This window comes from Lissotriton helveticus, chromosome 1_1 (genome assembly GCF_964261635.1).
Source record: "Lissotriton helveticus chromosome 1_1, aLisHel1.1, whole genome shotgun sequence".
Lineage (NCBI taxonomy): Eukaryota > Metazoa > Chordata > Amphibia > Caudata > Salamandridae > Lissotriton > Lissotriton helveticus.
In genome coordinates, this window is record NC_136057.1 from 1,573,572,734 (window position 1) to 1,573,590,866 (window position 18,133).

Consider the following 18,133-nt stretch of genomic DNA (forward strand, 5'->3'; position numbering starts at 1 on the left):
GGGGGAGGGGGGCCATTGAGGCAGCCAAGTGCCCCAAACAGACCAAGAACAAAAAAACAAAAAGGGAGTGCCAAAACACGCCGCCAGGAATTGTGTTATGGACCGTATAGACGCTATTGACGCCATTGTGAATGACTGCCAAAAAATTCTGTCTGCTGATCTGGGGCCAGCGGAGGTGCTTGTTCCATCTGCCGGGGAGGTGATACGGAAGCCTGTTATACTCGAGGCAGTAGACCCACCTATTACCATTCCAGAAATGTTTCGAATCTAGGCTAAACCTCTTGCGGCTAGGCCGCCACCTCAATTGCCAGATCTATATCACATGGCCGATTGGGTGTTCTAGAGGGAGAAGTGGAGACTGGTAAAACCCCACATATAGCTGCTATTGACATTGATTCAATTCCGTGCTCCAACAGATACTTGGTATTAGGAGAGGTCCGGCCTGGGTAGTCAAATTTGAATGTTGCGTGTGTAGACAATCCCCCCTCACGTATTGATGTTGATAATGTTGATTCTGTTATTCGCACAAATGAATGTTCAGAAACTATAGGGGATCTTGTTAAACTAGTTTCTCTACTCAGGGACGAGATTGTCGCAATGAAAAAACGAATTATTAATTTAACTGTAGCCACTCCACTACATCACGACAATTCTTGGCCCCAGATAGGGGGCCCTGTAAAGGTAGCAACTGCCTATCTTACCAAACTAAACCAAAGTGTCCTCCAGCCTATAGAGAAAAGCGATCGCAAGAGTAGCAAGGTTTCCCAGGCAGGTTCTGTAACAGGGAGAGAGAATAGCTCTGCTAGTTTCTCTGGACCTTCTAGCACAATGAGATCTGTTCCTGAGGGAGTAAAAAAGGTACCAACACAGAGTGGTTTAAGCAAGCAGAAGGGCCCTAGTGGGGCTATTGGTTTAAATGGGGCTCCACGACCAAATGTGATGAGATCGAAGGCTGGGACTACCTACCCCAGCACCCCCATAATTCAGAATCAAGTGGCTTCAGGACTTAGTACAGCACAAAGTAGGGCCCAGGATTACAACAAGGGTGACTTTCCAACAAACAAGATATTTATGACCAGTGTCCCCAAGCAAGTTAGGAGGGCCGGGTGCTCGAGAGAAGAGGTTGACTCTCTGACGAACAAGGCAATTCACTGGCTACGGTACGTCAGAGGGTGTAGATCGGTCATAAGGGATGATATTCTTAAGACAAGGAGAATAAGTCAACCTGGGGCTACCCATGATGTTATCGAACTAACTTTGTCCTCAAAGGATCTAGTTGAGAACCTATTCCGGATGGAATTTAGATCGAGTCCTCCAACTCACTCTGGCATCCAGTTGAGGAAGATGCCCCCGTACCCGTTCTTATTGGTCCCAGCTATGTCTCAGGGGGAAGCCAGGCCTAGGACTTGGAATTCCAGGCTGGATTCCATTGATTGACTACCCAATAGTAGAATAGGGGTCGTTAATGATCAAGTGTGGGCTACTGAGGGGGATCATGGCCCCAATTGTAGTTTGATTAATGTGTCGGATTGTATAGAACTGTCAGGGAGTTGCCAACCAGAAAACGGGGTACGACAGGACATTGTCGGGGAGGTATCTGGTGACTCTAGTCCATCATTAAATACAGATCTGGAATCCTTGAATGAAAAGGGTATAAGTATATATGGTCTAGTAAACCCACCACCGGTGTGTGGAGTCTGCAGGGAAGGAGGAAGTGTAGTTTCATGGAATATAGCTCGATTGGGTTCTAGACTACAATCACCAGATTGGGTATCTTTTATAAGCAACTTTGATGTCTGTATATTTCAAGAGACCTGGGCCTGCGAGCCCCAGTTTCTCCTGGGTTTCTTGAATTTTTTTGTCCCGGCTGTCAAGGGTTCTAAAGGCCGCCCAAAAGGGGGGTTAACCATTTGGGTGCGACAAGCACTCTTTGGTAGAGTTCTAGAGCTCCCGACTGGCAGCAGTGACATCCAGCTGATAAGGATCATGACGGAAGCAGGGAATTTTTGGGACATTCACAATCTGTATGCTAGAGGGACATGAGGCTGGAAATCTAAGGCACTGGTTGCTCTGGATCAGCTGATTGATACCCAGCCCGTTGAGAATATTATAATAGTGGCAGGGGAGCTAAACAAGACCTTCGAGCCTCTCAAAGTAGATGACTGGCATGCAGGGGAGGACGAGGAATCCCAGTGGGGGATTCCAAAGCTGGACCTCGAACCAGTAAAGAAATGGTCAGACAACATACTACAGTTCAATGCTTTGTGTAGCGAGAGAGGGCTTAGAGCACTCAATGGAAGAACTGTGAGTGATATTCAAGGAGCAGCCACTTTTGACAACGGTCGCTCGCAGAGCAGAATTGAATATGCTGTCTGTAGTATGGCTATCTGGCACCTGATCAAGGACATGAAGGTTGTGGAAAGGCAGGAGAGTGACCACAACCCTTTATGCATTACACATTTTCCATGGGGGGGAGAGTCACAGGGGCTAAATGATTGTGAGGGGGCCCTTGGGGAGATTGTTCCATCAAACAACATGAAGCGGGTAAGATGGACTCAAGTTATGATCAAAAGGGAAGTGCTCAAGAGCATTAGCAAGGAACTAGATAAAACCAGTAACGCCATAGATGCCAGGCTACAGGTTGGGACAGAGATTGCCAATGATTTGAAAGAAATTGCAAAGTTGCACAATAATTTCTTTGAAAACATAAAGAGACACTTTTACAGGGTAGAACCCAATTCAGTAGACAACAACAAGAGGCCCAAAAGAAAGGGTTGGTATAATGAGGCTTGCAGGCCTGCAAGATTACTTTTAGGTCTGGCTATTAGGAAAAGAGACATGCCTACTGTCAGGGAAGCAAGGTTGGAGTATAAGACCTGTATTCTGAGGGCTAAAAGACAATGGGACGAGCAACACTGGCAAGACTTAAAAAGCGCCAGTGTTGCGAAGGATTCCAGACTTTTCTGGAATATAGTTAAGTGGGGGATAGGAGGACATCCTGAACCACCAACTAATCATGTAACTCAGAGTAGTTGGATTGAGTATTTTGGCTCCCAATATACATCTCGATCGGAGGACAAGTCTGGAGATCCCCCAGCCATCACTTTCCATTCAGTTCCTCCTTTTAATATGAGTGATGTAGAACTGGCCCTTAATTCAACCTCACGGGGGAAGGCACCCGGACCCGATGGGGTCCCAGCGGATGTTTTCCTCCACGATAAAGCCCGGTGGGGCACCTATATAATGAACTTGGCCAATGCAGTGGCGCTAGGGGCCCCGGTTTCGAAGTCTTGGCAAGGGACTGTTATAATCCCCGTGTATAAGAAGGGCGATAAAGCACTGCCCGGGAATCATAGTCCTATTAGCCTAATAGACACAGTCCAAAAGGTGATAGGGAAATTGACCCTAGAGAAGATAATGGTCTGGGCAGAAAAAGAAAAAAATCTGTCCCCTTTTCAAGCAGGCTTCCGCAGGTTAACCAGCACGACAGACCAGATATTCCGTTTCACTTTACTTCATTGGAAGACGGTCCTGCTCGGGAAAGGCAGTCTTTATGCTGCCTTTATAGACTTGCTAGCAGCATTTGACCTTGTACCTCGGTCAAAGTTGTGGGAAGTTTTAAGCCAGATGGGTATGCCACTGGAAATTTTATCACTCGTGATATGAGGTTTTTAACCCGCACCATAGCTTTAATGGGAACTTTTTATGGATGGTGAAAAAGTGGAAAAGGTATCGGATTTTGTCTACTTGGGTATCCACATAGCAAAGGTAGCTAGCTGGGGGAAGCACATAGAAATGGCGGCTCTTAAATTTCGCCAAAACTCAGGAGCCATAACTGTGGAGCATAGAAAATCCTTGACAAAACCGATTCAGCCAGCACTCCAAGTGTATGAGGCAAAAGCCATCAGTTCAGCTCTTTATGGTGCAGAAATATGGGGCTATGATAATCTAGGGCCACTGACACTTGTTGAAAATAAGTTTGTGCGTAATCTTATTGGCTCCCCCAAAAGTACACCTATGAGACCGTTGTGTTATGAATTGGGCAGGAAAGCTGTTTCGGACATGGCAAGATTGAGACCAATATTATATTGGCGTCGTATCTGGGTCACGCCGGAGCTTGCGCATTACGCCCATGGTTTCTTGGACGTAATCAAAACAGATACATTTCGCAAGATAAGCTGGCTAAAAGAACTGTCCAAAATGTTATTCAAAATGGGCATGAAGGGATTATGGGAGAACCCAGAGCTAGCCCAGTTCCCTTCGAAAGAAGATCTAAAAGCTAGGTACTGGGAAATGGTTGCCTACCAGAAATGGATTGACGCTGCTCCCTCATCTATGGAGGGTAGATATTTGGAAGTGAAACTCCTTCCCTGGTTGGAACCCTATTGGGACGAGATTACAAAGCCTGGGGATCGGAAACTTTATTTCCAGCTCAGAGTAGGGTCCCTCCCAGTAAGATCATTGACGGGTAGATGGGCTGAAGCCAATTCCAGTGTTTACCCGGCTTGTAAAAATGGTGTCGAAACCATTGCCCATCTTCTCTTTGTCTGTAGGGCTTATTCAACCCCCGACGTGTTTGGCTAATAGAAATGTGCAAAAGGCTAGGCACAATGGATAGCAAGGTTGCACTTAGACTAATCTGCACTAGTTCCCTGTCGGTTATTTCAGTAGCGGCCACCAAATTTCTGGGGTGGGCATGGTCAATCAGCAAGAAATGTGTACCCTGAACTGTGATTTTACTGATTTTTTTAATGTTTTTTTAATAGATCGTCAAAATGCTTTGTATCTAATTTTAGAAAATGTTGCTCTTTTTAAAATTTGTAAATGTATCATCAACAAGGGAATTTTATTGATGTCTGTAAAATATGTTTTAGTATGGAATCAAAATGTTTTATTGTGCTTTTATGAGTTTTTATTTCGAATAAAGCAAATTTGACTGACTGACTGACTGTATAGGATAGTGAAATGTGAAAGTAATTTGAGAGGTGGATATGTTAGTCAGTATTTGGATTGAGAAGGATAGAAGAGGGAAAATGGTTTACATTTATATAGCGCTTGCTCCCCTGATACGGTGTTGAAGTGCTTTTTTGGTGAGTAGCATGCTACTCTCGAACACATTGTAGAGTTATGTGTTTGTTCATATGATGCAGTATAAACTACTGAGCACACAGAGAGGTCGACGATACACCTTCTGCACGCGGGATGTCATGGTGGAAAATATTGACTTTGCTTATTAAAGCGGGCATCCTCCTCAGCTCGGCGTGATTGCCCCGGGCGTGCCACTGAAATAAAAGATCATTGTCTCAGATGTGGAAAGCAGACGTTGCCATGCGCGTTTGAGATGCAGGCCAAACAGAACGCGGCAATATGTTACCTATTGCAAAAGTTTATTAAAAGAACACAGTCTTTTGATTATCCTCGCGGAAGGGTGAGTATATTTTTAGCAGCAGACGTGAATTTAATTATAACAAAGCCGGGGAAGGCCCGCTGGCCAGGCAGGAAAACACACCGGGCCAGATGAGCCCAGCAGCGAGATTTATTGAATATGATATAAGGCATAAAAATAGATTGCAGGCGTCTGCTGATTGGCTGTCAAAGAGAGCTGTAGGCTGCGCAGACAGGAGAGGAAAAAGAGAGAAAGGGCACGTGAGATCAAAGTAACGGTCATCAAGTGTCTTGCGTGGAAAAAATGCAATCACCATGAATCACGAGCGGAAAAAGTGACGACGACTATGCAATGACAGCGAACGAACCCAGCATGCACCATTCGAGCGCAAAAAGACAATCACCATGCGCAGTGCTGGAAATGTGAAATATGTACTCGGTGATCCTAGAAAGGGGTGAGGATATGAGGTTCGGATTCCCTAGGGGCCGAGCCAATGACAACAACCGCGGACCCAAAGAAAATGGACACAACAACAAACGTGATAAGAAGTATGCTCTGGTTTTACATAATTCTGTGCAAACGGGCTGCAATTTAAGTTAGCTGAAGGCGTTAAGCAGTGCTTTACGTGTGCTGGAAATAGTGGTGTCTCCAAGGAGGCTGTGACCTCAAAAAAGTGACTAAGCATCGTTAATAAGAAGTGTCCTTATACATGTGGCCTAGAGTCGTATTAGACTCATTCCTTTTCCTGGGTCTCTTGGTCATCCTCCTCCTCGTACTCCTGACACTTCTCCCCTCAACAAGACTTCTTGTCCACCCTCTCCACATCATTTTTATCCTTCTCCCGGTCAACCTCATTCTCCTGGTCCCCCTAATCCTCTTGGTCATTCCCCTCCCCCTGATCTTTCTCTCCTCCTGGCCCTCTTCATCCTGATCCTCCCCCCTCATAGATTTCCTCCTGCTGCTCCTCCTAGTCCTCCTCTAGATCTTGACCTTTGGTTAAACTTGATCTTCTGGATTCTTATCCTTATCCTTTTTGCCCTGGCCCTCCTCATACTCCTGGTCCTCCTCTGGGTCCTGATCCTGTTCCTCCTGGCCATGATACTCCTCATCATCATCCTTCGTCCTCCTCATTCTGGACTAGGTCCTTCTCTGCATGCTCCTGGTCCTCCTCCTTTTGGTACAACCCCTAATTATCTCCATCTTCCTCTTGTGCCTACTCTTCATTCTCCATGTTCTGTTTTATCTGGGCATGCGCTGGTCCTCCTGGTCCTGATTCTCCAGGTCTTGTTCCTCCTGATCGTCTTGCTTCTGATTCTCCAGGTGTTGGCTTCTCCTGGTCTTCTTGGTTCTGGTCCTTGTGATCTTCTGAGCTGTGGACCTTCTGGATTTGGTTCTCCTCTGCATCCTGTTCTTGTTCCTAGGACTTCTGGTGCTGCTGATCGTCATGGACATGAGGCCCCTGGTCCTCCTACCTCTGGTTTTCCCAGTCTTTTGTGTCTTGGTCAATCCATTCCTCCTAGTACAGGCCTTCCTGATCCTCCTGGTCCTTGTTCTCCCTGTCCTATTGTCCCTGGTCCTCCTAATTCTGGTCCTACCGGTCTTGATTGTCCTTGTCATTATCATTGTCCTCCATCAGGTGTGGGTCATATTTTCAGGACTCCAGACTTTAGTCCTGCTTCCTCTAGGCGAGAACCTGATCTTCCTTCTCTTACTCCTACTCCTTTTAATCCGAGTTCTCCTGTACCGCTTAATACCCCTAGATCGGGTTTCCCCAATGCTACTCCTCCTGGTCATATTCCTTCTTGCCCTGGACCATTTGACCTGGTGTCATTAGTCTTCCTAGACCTCATCCCGCTAGTCCTCCTGGTCTTCATTCTTCTGTCCCTGGACCGCTGGCCCTTGTCCTCCTGGCCCAGTTTCTCCTAGTTGTGGACTTCTTTGCCCCGATGCTCCTGATTCTGGTTCTACTTTTCATCCTGATTCTGCCCCGATTTCTTGGTCCGGGTGTGAACCTAAACCTCCCGATGGTCTTCTCTTGGACTTCTTTGGGACCGCGCTGGGGAGACACAGAGGCGCTACCTGATGGCGGGCTCCTTCTCCCGGAACCGTGAGCACACAGTAGCCCTTATCTGGAGGACGCCTGGGAGTCAGCTGTGAACGCTCCGTGGCAGAGCTAATTCGTTGCCGGGTGGTGCAATACAGGCCCTATCCTCTGAGTCGGCAGGGGCCTGCAGCGGGCTTCCTGATGGGCCTACGCTAAATGCTTGAGGGGATGCGAGCCAATGAACCCAGTCAGCGCATCAGTCTCCTGGGGCACCCCCCCTCCCCCTCGGTGAGTGAACAGCAGCACACTGAACTGGAGCAGAGCGGGCGCTGATCCGGTGGCCCGATGACCCAGAGTTAACTTAAATCCCCAGCATTTCATGGTCTATGTCGGGCCAAGTGAGGAGTGCTGAGCCTGTTCTGGGGCAGTGGACCGCTGGCAGTTGCTTGCCCTGAAGCTAGGGAGCTTGAGAGACATAGCCTGGGGGGGGGGGGGGATGCTCCATTGGGAGGTTGCTGCTCAGGGGCTGGACCCCCTTCAGGATCTGGTGGAAGCCGAGACCCTATCCCATCCAGCCCTGTGAGGCTGCATGAGTGCTATGGCTCTGAGGCCTAGAGATTTCCCCAGACTGGGCCTACAGAAGGGGCCCCGGGTGACATAGACAGATCTGGATTTCAGGCCCGAGACCAACCTGGAAAATTGTGTGCCATTAACCGATTGTCCCCCAGCTGCCTGCCTGCCGCTCATTTTCATTCTGAACATGAAGTTGCATTGTGGATTGGTGACTGGGGGCCGGGAGCAGCTGTGATGGGTGAACCCAGGCCAGTCTAGAGTGAGAGCCTTCCTGTGAGTGGACACCTTACATTTGCCGGTGCCCCTGGGGACTACGTCTCCTCCCACCTACACTGCTGAGCGGGCCATGGACCAGGACAATTTTAGCAGGAGCTCTTGTCTGCAGAGTACTGTGCGTGCCTTTGCACCTTGGACCCTGACAGCTCTGGGGGAGTTATCTTTGCAAACTTAGCCTACCACAGGAACAGTGAGACCGATTGCCGACATTGAGACCCAGTGCTTGCCTACACCCCTGGCGTGGCACCTTCCCATCTGGGGACACATTTTTTAGGGCCCTGGGGGATGCACACCGAATCCCTCTCCTGCAACACTGCTCTCCCTTTTGTATATAAGCCGGTTGAAGCTGGACCAGCAGCCTTCAACACGCAGAGGGGCTCATGGATACAATCCAAACCAAGGGCCAATTCAGCTGGAACTTGACTCAGGAGGATAATCCCAGCCGCTGTCTGTGGAATATGGGGAGCCTGATCCCCAATAGAACCTATCCATCTCCACTTGGACAAGATCCTCGCCGTTGATGGAGCAAGGTTTCGTACGTAAAGAAACTTGCTTGGATTTAATCCTCTCAAATAACATGTAATAATGTAACCAACATGTTTTGTGAATACTAATAAATACATTACACAACATATTTTTCATCTACGGGAAGCTTTTAGATGTGCTTTACTAACCAGTAACCAGAGTGACTAAAAATGGCTGCCGAAAATGCGGGAAGTTTATGCGCATGCGTCTACTGCATCTACGTAGTATGACATCCTTTGCTTGGTGGGAATTCTTTGCAGTGGCACAGTAGTACTTAAGATGGCCGCTTGACTGTAACATGCTAATGGACATGCTGTGCTAAAACTAAATCTTGCTCATTCTACTAAACTGCTAATGCTATGGTTAAATTATAATAAAGGCAATAGAGACGGGAATAAGTGGTATACAGTGCATTCATTTATTTTCGTATTCTAATGTGTTTTTCTTTGACTTTATTATTAGTTATTATTTGGGCCTGGAGGGTGTCTGAAATCTCCATCTTAGAAATGATGTGCAAGCGCATTGAATCTTGTCAGTCTGCGATCCATGATGTTGAAAGCTTGCCAAATTCAGTATGAAGCAGAAGATGCTCCTGGGAACATCACCTCTTGACCCGAAAAGAGGAAGAGACTGAAAAAAATGTTATATACAATGTAGATGAAATTATATGAAATACGGGTAGAATTAAAGAATGGGAAATTGAAATTAAGGGGAGGGAACATAGAACAATAAAACCTAAGAAAATGACATTACAATAGTATGGTGCGATGACCTCTCCCCATCCCATTGTCCAATCAGGACTTAGGAATACACAAATATTGAAACATTGGGGGGGTGGTACATACACTGAGAATAGTATAACTAAGGTAGGCGTAGCCAGTTAGATTGACACAGACTTGTCAGCCTTGTCACAGACCTGTCACCGACCCATCATTGAAGCAGAAGACGTAGGATGCCACGGAGGTCAGAGATGCTGTTCAAGAACTCTGACAGAAGAATCGAGGGGGAGAGTCGGAGAGATTGCGGAATCGATCCATCTGGAAGGGAGAAGAATCGTGGGGAATAGTACCAGAGAGGAGTGCGACGCTGGCATTGCACTTAGAAGAGTTCACCTGTCCTGTCCTGAACCCGTCCTGAACTGTTGGCTCCTGACTATTCGGGAGTCCCTTTTCCAGCCCTGGGCCAGGGGTTGGTCATCACATTATTCTAGGTAAATATAAATCTGTGTGGTATGTCCTTGCACTGTTTTTCCTTTTCCACCTTTCCCAGGTACCAACAGTATTAGATTATACTAAAGTTTTCTATATATGTATTTTACTTGATTTTTATTCTACATGAAGTTGGTGTTTGACATGTATTGGTATTCGACTCACAAAATTAAAGCATAGATAAGGGGTTTAAAACTCTCCAGAGTCTGTAATCATTCAAATAAAAGCAAATGTTATTTCTACCTATTCTACTACTACCTGATCCAATTGACCAGAGGAAATTTAGAAATTAGAGAATAAAATTTGGTAAGTTATGATATATAGGGAATACATTATAAGGTTAAATACATTCTGATTGCTAGTGGTAATTATCAGCTTAGTTTGAGTGTTTAAGGGCCAGGTGAGTATGGTAGTTTATGAGTAACCCAAGCTGGTAAGTATTACGCTGCATCACCTCCATAGCAGATACCAAGGCCGCCCTCCACCAAGACATTAGCACTGTGTCAGTTTGTCTGGGCCTGCTAAAATCTGAATACCATAAGTTGGAGGATTGAGTTAAAGAGGTGTAGACCCGTGGGGGAACTACAACTCAAAAGCCAGACACTAACTCGCCAAATGGCATAACTGACAGATAGAGTGCGGATCCTCAAACATTGAGTAAAAGACGGGAAGGAAGTAACTAACAGAATATGTGGTGGGCCTCCCTGAAGGTACTGAGGGCAACAAAATAGTAACCTATCTTGAAAGTTCAATCAATCAATCAATAAATCCATCATTACATTTCTAAAGTGCGCTACATACCTGTGAGGGTCTCAAGGCGCTGGGGGGGGGCTACTGATCGAAGAGCCAGGTCTTGAGGAGTCTTCTGAAGGCCAGTAGGTCCTGAGTCTGTCGTAGGTTGGTTGGGACAGTGTTCCAGGTCTTGGTGGCGAGGTAGGAGAAGGATCTTCCGCTGGCTGTGGTTTTCCGGATACAAGGGACTGTGGCGAGGGCGAGGTTGGCTGAGCGGAGGCTTCGGGTGGGGTGTGGAAGCTGAGTCAGTTGTTGAGGTAGGTAGGTCCGGTGTTGTGAAGTGCTTTGTGTACGTGGATGAGGAGCTTGAATGTGATCCTCTTGTTGACAGGGAGCCAGTGCAGGCCTCTCAGGTGGGGTGTGATGTGGCTGCGGCGGGGAACGTCGAGGATTAGTCGAGCTGATGTGTTCTGGACTCGTTGTAGTCATCTCAGGAGCTTGTTTGTTGTTCCTGAGTAGAGGGCGTTCCCGTAGTCGAGTCGGCTGGTGACGAGGGCCTGGGTGACGGTCTTTCTCGTGTCAATGGGGATCCATTTGAAGATTCTGCGGAGCATTCGGAGGGTGTTGAAGCAGGACGCGGAGACGGCGTTGACTTGCCTGGTCATGAAGAGGGTGGAGTCAAGGATGATCCCCAGGTGGCGTGCGTGGTCCGTGGGTTCCGGGGCTGTGCCTAGTGATGTGGCCCACCAGGAGTCGTCCCAGGCTGATGGGGCGGATCCGAGGATGAGGACCTCCATCTTGTCTGAGTTCAGCTTCAGTCTGCTGTCCTTCATCCAGTCGGCTACGGCCCTCATTCCTCTGTGGAGGTTGGTTTAGGCGGTGTGGGGGTCTTCGGTGAGGGATATGATTAGCTGGGTGTCGTCAGCGTAGGAGATGATGTTGAGGTTATGTTGTCGTGCGACGTGGGCGAGAGGAGCCATGTAGATATTGAACAGCGTCGGGCTGAGGGAGGATCCCTGTGGAAGGCCGCAGATGATCTCGGTGGTTTTTGAGCAAAAGGGTGGGAGGCGGACGCTCTGGGTTCTGCCGGAGAGGAAGGACGTTGTCCAGGCCAGGGCCTTCTCTTGAATGCCGGATTCCTGAAGGCGTGTTGATAGGGTGCGGTGGCAGACTGTGTCAAAGGCTGCTGATAGGTCCAGGAGGATGAGGGCGGCTGTTTCTCCTCTGTCCATCAAGGTCCTGATGTCGTCAGTGGCGGCGATGAGGGCGGTCTCGGTGCTGTGGTTGCTGCGAAAACCGGATTGGGAGGGGTCCAGATATTGTTGTCTTCAAGGTAGCAGGTTAGCTGTTTGTTGACGATCTTCTCTGTTACTTTTGCCGGGAATGGGACCAGGGAGATGGGCCAGAAGTTCTTGAGGTCCTTGGGGTCTGCTTTGGGCTTCTTCAAAAGGGCGTTGATCTCAGCATGCTTCCAGATTTCCGGGAAGGTGGCTGTCTCGAAGGAGCAGTTTCCGGAGGTGGAGCGCGATGGTTGTGCTGGCCTTGTTGAAGACGTGGTGCGGGCAGGGGTCCGATGGGGATCCGGAGTGGATGGAGTTCATGGTTTTGATGGTGTCTTCGTCGCTGATGCTGGACCAAGTGGTCAGGCGGCTGGTGCGGGTGGTAGTCACAGGGGCGGTGGACTCGGTGGTGAGTGCGGGGGGGTCAGAGTTGAAGCTGTCGTGGATGTCGGTGATCTTGGGGTGAAAGAAGGTGGCCAGGGAGTGGCACAGGTCTTGTGATGGTGGGATGTCGTTGGTGTTGGAGCTGGGGTTGGAGAGTTCTTTCATGATGCTGAAGAGTTCTTTGGTGTTGTGTGCATTGTTGTCTAGGCGGTCCTTGAAGGCGGTCCTCTTGGCGGTCCTGATGAGTTGGTGGTGTCTGCGGTGGTGCTCTTAAGGGCTGTGTGGCTGTCTGGTGTTCGGTCGTGGAGCCATTTCTTCTCCAGCTTCCGACAGGTGTGCTTGGAGGTCCGGAGGTCATCGGTGAACCAGGTGGATTTCTTGTTGGTGTGGTTGGTTATGGAGGTCTTGAGAGGGGCAAGGGTGTTGGCGCAGTCGTTGATCCACTGTGTGAGGTTGATTGTTATGTTATGTTAGGTGAAATTTATAGAGCGCACTGGCACCGTAAGTTTCCTGGCGCTGAAGGGTGTAGAGATTGCAGAGAAACAGGCTAGCCAGTCAGAGTGAAGAGTCTAGTTTTTAGGAGTGTCCTGAAATTCAGGAGGGAGCAGCTGGATTTAACTGGCAGGGTAAGGGGGTTCCACAGTTTGGGGACCAGATGGGCAAACCGTCGGCCGCCGAACTTTTTGAGTTTTATGGTCGGGGGGACCAGCAAATGGAGGTGGGCCGACCGGAGATTGCGCACCGGATGGTGCTCCACAATCAAGGTTTTGAGGAAAACGGGGCTGGTGCAATAGAGAGCTTTGAACGCCAGACAGCGGATCTTGAAGGCTGCCCTTTGTTCAATCGGCAACCAATGTAGTTTGCGCATTAGGGGTTTAGCAGATTGCCACTTTGGGGTTTTGAGGATGAGTCTAGCGGCCTGATTTTGTGCGATTTGGAGGCGGCGGAGCAGTGATTGCGGAAGTCCATGGTACAGGGAGTTCGAGAAGTCGAGGCGGGATAGCACCAAGGAGATTACAACCTGTACCAATGCTGCGTAGGAGAGTAAGTGGGCGATTTTGCGAATTTTACGCAGTTGGAACATGCTGGAAGAAATCGCAGCCCCCACTTGGGCCTTAAGGGAGAGTTCAGCGTCGATGACCACCCCGAGACTCTTCACCGAGCTGGCTGGGGCAGGAGGAGGGCCCAGCTCCTTGGGCCAGAACTTGGGGCCCCAGTGTGCAGGGCTATTTGCAGGTAGGAGAAGCTCAGTTTTTCCGGGGTTTAACTTAAGTTGGTTATGATACATCCACTGCTGTATGTGGAGCATGACGACTTGAAAGTTGTTTGTAGCATCAGGGGAATTGAGGGAAAGGTTGATCTGTAAGTCGTCGGCATAATTGAACACTACAATGTCCCACCTCTTTAGTGAGTGAATCAATGGCCGGAGATATAGATTGAATAGCAGGGGAGAAAGGGAGGAGCCCTGGGGGACTCCGCAGGTCGAGGGGACTTTGGTTGCCCTGAAGGGGCCCAGACGGACTGCTTGCACTCTGCCCGAGAGGAAGGACTTAATCCACTCAAGGGCAGATCCCTGGATGCCGGCCTACTTGACACAGTGAAGAAGGATGTTATGATCCACCGTGTCGAAGGCAGCCGACAGATCCAGTAGTACAAGTGCCTGACGTGTCCCCTTGTCTGCGTTCCCCCTCAGGGCATCCATAACTGCCAAAATAACGGCCTCAGTGGAGTGGGCCGGCCTAAAGCCAGCTTGATTGGGTTCAAGGTAACAGGAACTTTCAATGAAATAAGAGAGGCAGTTGGTGACGTGGGCCTCGAGAAGTTTGGAAAAGTAGGGCAGGAGGGAAATGGGGCGATAGTTGGAGAGATTTGCAGGATCGGCTCCAGGCTTCTTCGGCAAGGGTACTAGGACGGCCTCCCTAAAGGAGCTGGGTACCATGCCAGTACTGAGGGAAGCATTCAGCAAGGAAAGTATGCAGTCAGGTAAGTTGACGCAAACGTCCCGGAGAACAGAGGGGGGGCAGCAGTCATTGGGGGAGCCAGACTTGATGCGGGCCGCGAGCTTGGCCAGAGAGTTTGAGTTAAGGGCAGGGAAATGCGTTAGGGACAGTTGGTTGGTGGAGGGAGCGTCCGGTGGTCTGACGGAATTCAGGGAAGGGATGGAGTTCTTGATGTCAGCTATTTTATTCATGAAAAAGGAGTTCAGGGAGTTGCATGACTCTTGTGTTGGGGCCTGAGTGGGAAGGGTTCTGTCGTCCGTGGTAAGCTCGCTCAAGACTTTGAAGATTTCTCTGGATTTATTGTGGGCGGAGAGAATTCTGTCAGAGGCGTGTGTAGATTTGGCCAAAGAGATCACGCGTTTGTAGTCGTTACGTGCTGCGACGAAGGTCGCTCTATCGGAGTCGGAGTAATTGCGTCTCCAAATCCGTTCTGACTGGCGCAACTGAGGTGTTGGTGAAGTGATTCATGGATGTGCAACGACCCACTGTGGTTTTATCAATCAACATATCGTTTGGGATGCACTACAAGCTCACTGCAGTAAGACACAAAGCACTACGAATACCAGCAGCCCGAGCGGTTGGCCACGCCCACCCGGGCGGGTATTTAGAACGAACTCAGGTGCTTTCTGAAAATTGATGGTGCATGCCCGAATCAGCCAAGCCTATGAAGAAGTGGAAGTACACGAAACGCGTCGGCATGAGCCTGAACTTATTCCTGGTTTGACATGCCTTGGAGTCTTTATCAACAACCCCCATTAAAGATTACAAGCCATACCTACCTGTTGGGCCCTTTTGTTTTCTTTGGGTAACTTTTGGATTGATGTGAACGGCTCACCTATGCCGTGAAAGGAGCCTGCTGCACGAAGGAAGACCCTCGGTAACTCCAGCTGGTGTAACCATTGTGAGGGACAGGAGCTGTTAATGGAGGAACTGAGGTGTTGGTGAAGTGATTCATGGATGTGCAACAACCAACTGTGTTTTTATCAATCAACATATCGTTTGGGATGCACTACAAGCGCACTGCAGTAAGACACAAAGCACTACGAATACCAGCGGGCAGAGCGGTTGGCCACGCCCACCCGGGCGGGTATTTAGAACGAACTCAGGTGCTTTCTGAAAATTGATGGTGCATGCCCGAATCAGCCAAGCCTATGAAGAAGTGGAAGTACACGAAACGTGTCGGCATGAGGCTGAACTTATTCCTGGTTTGACATGCCTTGGAGTCTTTATCAACAACCTCCATTAAAGATTACAAGCCATACCTACCTGTTGGGCCCTTTCGTTTTCTTTGGGTAACTTTTGGATATATATATATATATATATATATATATATATATATATATATATATATATATATATATATATATATATATATATATATATATATTCACTGAAAAAAACATAGGTTTTAGGGGTGTTAAAGTTAGCTAGACATTTCACTCGTATAAAACCATTGAAATTCCCCCGTTATAGTTAGTTGTACTAACTATAACTCGGGCGCCTGCAATCCACTGCTGATGATGTCACATATTACATCATTCATGACATGGTCAGTGACATCACTGATGACATCTCAAATGACATCACTGATGACATCATCCAGTGAATATGGTTTGGTTTGATATTTAAATAAGCATTATATACATATAGCAATCTGCCCTGAAGACAGAGTGGATGTATAGGTGTCTGAATGGAGGATTTAGTAGCAATGTGATTGACTGTCTAAGTGACGAATTTAAAGTGTATCACTAAATATATGGGATAGTGATTAAACTGTGTGAATACCTGTATCACTCTATCTCTTGTTGTGTAAACTACTACATAAGTTGATTACTAGCTATGTGAAAGTCTATATTAGTTATTAATTAGTTAAGTGAGTATTTATATGCGATAGTGAATGTGTGTGGTTGGGTGGCACGTGTATGACTGTCCAAAGATGTGTAAATAGTTCATTTAGTAGGTATCTGAGGTTAAGAGTGTATGTGTAAACAGTTGTTTGAGTGAGTGAATCTCTTTATGGGTGTGGTGATGAGTAAATATATTTCTGAATGATAAACAAACTAGAAATATAAAAGGCAGTGTAGGTGACAGTTGTTGTATATAAGTAAGTATACCTAAGACTCAGTGATTGTATGAGTGACTGTATGGATAACTGTATACTTGTAATAGTTATTTTTATTACACTCTAAGTATGACTTTCCAACTATATAAATATATAAAGTGGTGTTTGTGTAAGTGTGTAACTTAGTAAATATAAGTATGATCAATTATTTGCATAAGTGAGTAGGATGTCTGCATAAGTGAATAGGATGTGTGCTGGTGTGTAATGTTTTTTTTGTTGTTTTTTTTTGTTTTTTGTTTTTTCTTAATCCTCATTAGCCTTTACGTCACCCATGTTCGATAGTTTCCGCCCTGGGCTTTTATCTCATATGCTGGCTATGAATTCAAGTGTATGCGGCTCTCCAGCCCGGACTGGGCCACCATCCTCTGTGCCACCCTATGTAGATGGTGGCACTGCCACGCCGGAGGCCACTACTCCGCCTTCACGAAGGACGGACCTATTCCACATGCCTGCGAGATAGGCCAAGGCCTTAATCATAGGAATTTTTCATTTATGTCCTAATCTCTTACAATATACCAAGGCGGAGGCCCACTTATTACCCAAAATGTTGCAAAAAAAGTAACCAAAATCTGTGTTTCCTATTCATCCGACCTTTGGAATCTAATGTCCCAAAGTATCTCATGCTTTTTAACCAATCCATGAGTGTCGGTGACTTAGCTTCTACCCATACTTTACAAATTTCCCTTCGAGCTAGCAGAACCCCATAAAAAACTAACTTTACTTTATCATTCATTCTATTATCATGTAAATCATATCTCCCGGTAATAATTAGTTCAGGGCTTACCTCTATCATGCAGCCGATTGATTGTGATCGGGGAAAACATGGCGGCCGGCTAGTTGCGGGTCGCGAGTGCACGGAGGTGGTGGTGCGTAGATTTGGTGAAGGAGAGCTAATTTCGGCCGGGAGGACTGCGGGAGCATTGCAGAATCGGGTTAGACAGGGCTGGGCTGCTTGTGGAGAATCTCTGCTTTCTTCTGCGTCTTCTTTGGCGTCTTTCTGAAACAGCGGTATCGCATGGAGACGAACGCTGCAGTGCCTGCAGGCGAGGACGGCAGCGAGCCACTGGAGGCGGGGTTAGTTGCTTGTGGAAGCGCCGCGGGAGAGGCGACCCTCGAGGCGAATTTCGCAGCAGTTGGCTGGACAAGGGCTGCCCAGGAGGTAGGAAGGGGAAGAAGGGCGGCGGCAAAAATTACTTTGAGAGCTGGTGGCGGCCGTGGGAGAGGACTGGAGCATACATATGATTTGAGTGCTAAAGTAGGAAATAGTAAACCGGCTCCTCTAGGTGAAGATACCAGCACAAGTACAAAGACGAGGGTCGACTCAGGAAGAGCAGCATATGTACTAAGAAGCGCAGGTTTGGCTGTAGCTAGCAAGGTGGGAGATTTACAGAAGCAGCCAGAGAATCTTAAAGAAAAAAAAGGGCAAACTCGAGGCAGATCATTAAAGCGGCACAACGCAGCTTTGAGTAAGAAAGTGAAGCATAAAGCAGTCCCTTCTCCTTCTCTTAACACATATTTCAAAACAATCCCAAAAACGCTAATTTTGCGACCAAATATTGAAAAGGAGGGTTTTGAGCAAGGCCAGATCCTTCCATTGAGTCCC